The following is a 6,027-nucleotide window of genomic DNA, read 5'->3' as shown; positions in this document are numbered from 1 at the left end:
TCATCTTACCGAACAGTGTGATTATACAAGACCTGAGCTAGAGGCAGCTTATTAAAGTGCTGACAAAACCTGAAATGTCACTGTTTTCTTTTAAATATCAAAAGAAGATTGAATACATCTTACTTAATGTGCAAATTGAAGGTGTGTTTTGACACTGACTATGTGCTGTTACCAGGGTCCATGGTTTTGAGAACCATCTCTTGGAGTTTTGAAGCTTTGGCATTATGTGAGCTTCAAGTTTTCTTTCACTATGCCATACCTACATTTCTTGTTTATTTCAGCTTTTAAATGATTGACACCAGGGTTTTCGTGTTTTATATGTGTACATGTAAATAAAGTTGCACAATGATTAAGAATTATTACAGTATACTTTTGAGGTAGACGTTAATTCTTGTTCCTGTGTCATGTGCAAACAGACCAAACAGAATAAAGTTTTTTCATTATGACTATTGTAGCTGTGTAATGTTCCTTATTTTTTAAAATAATCAAGGATTTTTTTTATAACCCCATCCAAACAGCAATAAAAAAAATTAAATACATGCAATATACAGTATGTATACTATTTTACATGTAAAATCCTCCTTTTTCATGTGCTATGCTTAGCAGCTACTTAACCACTTCCAGTCCAGGCCAATTCTGACATTCCTCTCCTACATGACAAAAACATAATTCTTGTTGCTAGAAAACTACTTAGAACCCCCAAACAACATAAATATACAGTATCTCACAAAGGTGAGTACACCCCTTACACTTTTGTAAATATTTTATTCTGTCTTTTCATGTGACAACACTGAAAAAATTACACTTTGCTGCAATGTAAAGTAGTGAGGGTATAGCTTGTATAACAGTGTAAGTTTGCTGTCCCCTCAAAATAACTCAGCACACAGCCATTCATGTCTAAACCGGTGGCAACAGAAGTGAGTACACCCTAAGTGAAAATGTCCAAACTGGGTCCAATTTTCCATTTTCCCTCCCCGGTGTCATGTGACTCATTAGTGTTACAAGGTCTCAGGTGTGAATGGGGACTAGGTGTGTTAAATTTGGTGTTATCGCTCTCACTCTCTCATGCTGGTCACTGGGAGTTCAACATGGCACCTCATGGCAAAGAACTCTGTGGATCTGAAAAAAAGAACTGTTGCTGTACATAAAGATGGCTTAGGCTATAAGAAGATCGCTGAGACCCTGAAACTGAGCTGCAGCACGGTGGCCAAGACCATACAGCGGTTTAACAGGACAGGTTCCACTCAGAACAGGCCTTGCCATGGTCGACCAAAGAAGTTGAGTGCAAGTGCTCTCATATCCATATCCAACCTCCATATCCAGAGGTTGTCTTTGGGAAATAGATGTATGAGTGCTGCCAGCATTGCTGCAGAGGTTGAAGGGGTGGGGGGGTCAGCCTGTGAGTGCTCAGACCATACGTCGCACACTGCATCAAATTGGTCTTCATGCCTGTCTTCCCAGGAGGGAAGCCTCTTCTAAACATGATGCACAAGAAAGCCTGCAAACAGTTTGCTGAAGACAAGCAGACTAAGGACATGGATTACTGGAACCATGTCTTGTGGTCGGATGAGACCAAGATAAACATAAACTTTGGTTCAGATGGTGCCAAGCGTGTGTGGCGGCAACCAGGTGAGGAGTACAAAGACCAGTGTGTCTTGCCTACAGTCAAGCATGGTGGTGGGAGTGTCATGATCTGAGGCTGCATGAGTGCTGCCGGCACTGGGGAGCTACAGTTCATTGAGGGAACCATGAATGCCAACATGTACTGTGACATACTGAAGCAGAGCATGATCCCCTCCCTTCGAAGGCTGGGCCGCAGGGCAGTATTCCAACATAATGACCCCAAACATACCTCCATGGCGACCACTGCCTTGCTAAAGAAGTTGAGGGTAAAAGTGATGGACTGGCCAAGCATGTCTCAAGACCTAAACCCTATTGAGCATCTGTGGGGCATCCTCAAATGGAAGGTGGAGGAGCGCAAGGTCTCTAACATCCACCAGCTCTGTGATGTCTTCATGGAAGAGTGGAAGAGGACTCCAGTGGCAACCTGTGAAGCTCTGGTGAACTCCATGCCCAAAAAGGTTAAGGCAGTGCTGGGAAATAATGGTGGCCTCACAATATATTGACACTTTGGGTCCAATTTGGACATTTCCCTTAGGGGTGTATTCACTTTTGTTGCCAGCGGTTTAGACAATAACGACTGTGTGTTGAGTTATTTTGAGGGGACAGCAAATTTACACTGTTATACAAGCTGTACACTCACTACTTTACATTGTAGCAAAGTGTCATTTCTTCAGTGTTGTCACATAAAAAGATAGAATAAGATATTTACAAAAATGTGAGGGGTGTACTCACTTTTGTGAGATACTGTATATATAAAAATGTTTTCTTCTTAAAGGAGTTGTATAGGCAGGTTTTTTTAATCTTAATGCATTCTATACATTAAGATAAAAAGCCTTCCCAGCATCCCCTAATACTTACCTGAACCCCCTCTCTGTCCAGCGATGTTCACGAGTCCCTCGGCCGTCCGGGACTCTCCCTCCTGATTGGCTGAGATACAGAGGCTGCGCCATTGGCTCCCGCGGCTGTCAATCAAAGTCAGTGAGCCAATCAGGAGAAAGTGGGGCGGGGTCGAACGGCAGCTCTGTGTCTGAATGGACACACAGAGCTGCAGTTTGGCTCAGCTGCTTGCTGTGGGGGCACTCGATAGGAGGGAGGGGCCAGGAGCAGCAACTAGGGGCCCAGGAAGAGGAGGATCCAGGCTGCCCTGTACAAAACAAACTTCACAGAGGAGGTAAGTATAACGTTTGTTATTTAAAAAAAAAAAAAAAACCAGACAGAAATTGAAATACCTAGGTCTGATTTTAAATCTGACCAGGGTGGTCCTTCTTCTGGAAGAACTTCAGGAACTACAGACCGTGATTCACCGGCTGCTGTCACACAGACAGTTCTCTCTCCCGACTTGCAAACAGGTTCTGGTGGTATTCAACTTCAAGACAGTTCTGTTTGCACAGTCCTGAATACAGCTCCTTCAGCAGGTTTAGCTCCACAGGAGGTTTATGGCGAGGTCACGGGTTCCTCTGACAGATGCCGAAGGCATCCTAGGGGCACAGTATGATTAGTATTATCCTCGGCCCAAGGCATGGTTCCTGCAAAGAATCAAGGGCGAGGGTCTTCCAATCATTCTGGTGGCCGTAAACGTCCCTTGGGGGCTACTTTTCAGAGAGGATTAGTTATCCAAAGGGCTGATCTACCATCCTGCTTTACAGTCACTTGTTTTAATTGCATAGCTATTGAAAGCAAGGTACTGAGGGATAGAGGCTTGTCTGGATCAGTGATTCCTACTATGGTAAAGGCGAGGAAGTCGACTTCCAACAAGATATACCATCGTATGTGGAAAACCTACATTTCTTGGTGTGAGACGATTGGCACTCATCCTCGCTCCTTTTCTGTGGCTCGGATCTTAGCCTTTCTTCAACGAGACGTTGAGCAGAAGTTGGCCTTGAGTACCATCAAGGGCCAGGTGTCTGCCTTAGCAATCTTCTTTCAGCGACCTATAGCCACGGACTTTTTAGTTCGTATCTTCATTCAAGGGGTTTGACATGTGGCTCCACCTGTACGGTCTCTTTTGCCACAGTGGGATTTAATTTAGTACTCTCGGTTCTCCAGAAACCTCCGTTTGAGGATAATCGGGAGATTCCATTTCCTACGTTGTCCCAGAAGGTGGCTTTCTTGGTGGCTATTACCTCGGCCCACAGGGTATCGGAGTTGGCGGTACTATCCTGTCGGTCTCCAAGTAGTTCTTCATCCCTGTCTGTCATTCCTGCCCAAAGTTGTCTGTGCCTTCCATTTGGATGAGGGCATTGTGTTGCCTTCCTTGTGTCCCAAGCCATCTCGTCCCAAGGAATTAGCTTTGCATACCTTAGATGTGGTTCGGGCAGCTGTTATCTGACAGCTGCAGAGTCCTTTCGAAGGTCAGACTCGCACTTTGTGGCTACACAATTACCAAGGAAAGGGCTGGCCGCTACTTTGGCTACCATCTCTAGATGGATCAGACACATGGTGACTCAGGATAATTCTATTAAAGGTCAGGTTCCTCCTTTCACTGTCACATCGGATTCTACTCGGAGCGCTTAGTACTTCTTGGGCCCTTCATCATCAAGTAGACAGTCTGAGGTTCTTAGTAAGAGGCATGGTGATTTTTTTTGAAGTTGTAAATTTTTGTCCCAATTTTTTAGAAAATTAAGAAATTAAATGGTTTTTATTTTTTTTACAATTTGTTTTTTTATATACTGTCACCGTTGCAGTACAGCATCATCATATAACTGGTGTGGCGGTGATCAGGGACACTGACTGGTGACAATATGTAAAAAATAATTTTTTTGGTTCAATTTTTTTTTTTCATCAAAATAGTTCAGTGTCACCATACACACTTTAATTGCTGTTACAGTAATGATCACTGTAACAACAATCTTTTGAACTGCCATGAATGGCTTACATTCATTAAAGCTGTGATTACTATTGTGTGCTGTGATAGGCCCACAGCTATCACATGGTACAGGGCGCTTGGCCCAGGTACCAAGTGATAGTTGTGGGCCAATTACAGCATCACAATACAAAGCACAGCTGTTATGAAAAAAACCCATTCATAGCAATTGTGTTTACATTGTGATCTTGTAATTGCATATCAATCACATGATACCCATGCTGCCGCAATCCACTGTGTCTAGTGGATCACATCACATGCCTGACGAAGGGGTCCTGCACGACACTGAAACGTTGCACTATGTCTTCTGTGATGTGATTATTCTTCAAAAAAAGAATTGGACATTTTTGACGATCTGTGGTGTGCTGGCAAATATGTACATTCGATCTGTGATGTTTCCGGTTGTGGCTGGCTGTTGCTACAGGACCCGCTACTCCTAAAGCCTTATCCAGGAAAGTGTGCGATAGGAATATCGATACTACTAGTGGACCCAGCCGTTGCGGCAGCGGCAAACTGCGCGCTCCATCAGTTGGTAACGTACAAGTACGTGATCCAGCCTTCCCTTGTTGCCTGTTCAAAGATTGGTGAACCTCTGCCCATCTTTTCTTCTGGGATACTCTGACTGATTTGACAGTTCAAAATTGCATGATAAGTCGTACCCCATTGCCGGCAATAGAACCATTCGAATTGTTGCGACTTATGTCGCAGCGACTTTTAAAAAAGGTTCATGCGCTTTTTTTGCGATTTCATTGCAACTCGCATTGACTTATGTTAAATTAAGTCACAAACCGCAATGAAATCGGAGGTCCAATCACCGGTTCATCTCAGTGAAGTAGCACGATTTCAAAGCCGCACTGGTGTGAACCAGGACTGAAGCCCGGTTCACACTGGTGCAACATATGCTTTAACTTTGAGAGCATGTTGCATAACGTGTATAAATCAATGGTTCCCTAGGATAGCCGTCTTAACTGATCCGACTTTGAAAAAGGTTCCCACACTACTTTGGTCTGTTTTCAGCCCATTGAATATCATTTAAGTCGGATCATCATCTTAACTGATCCGACTTGTAACATGCGACTTGTGCTCTGAGGATCTTGAAGGGGATTGGCAGGTCAGGAAAGGGCGGAGGAAGAGCGAGCCCCCCCCTCCTCCTAGACCACACCAGGCCACATGACCTCAACATGGGGGGTGGGTGCTTTGGGGCAGGGGGGGCTCTGCACCCCCCCCCCCCCAAAGTGCCCCTACCCATTCACTCCAAAAAGAAGTGTAAATGAAAACAAGTGATGGATTTTGACAAGTCCTTTATTAAAAGTGAAGAATGTCCCCCGTCGTAGCTCCAACGTGTCTTCTTCCTCCGGTGATGTGTTCTTGCTCTGGTCTTCCCCTCCACTTGCTGTCTTCTCCGCTACTGACCCGGTCCTTCTCCACCACTGGCTCCCACAGTTGTATCAACCCCGATATCTGCCAGTTCTTTTATAGCCATGGGGCGTGGCCATCCAGTGACGTCACCGTGAGACCCTGCCCCTTGGATCCTGTTCATT

Source organism: Pelophylax lessonae, assembly GCF_965119305.1.
Source record: "Pelophylax lessonae genome assembly, chromosome: 7".
Lineage (NCBI taxonomy): Eukaryota > Metazoa > Chordata > Amphibia > Anura > Ranidae > Pelophylax > Pelophylax lessonae.
Note: the sequence above shows the minus strand (reverse complement) of the source record.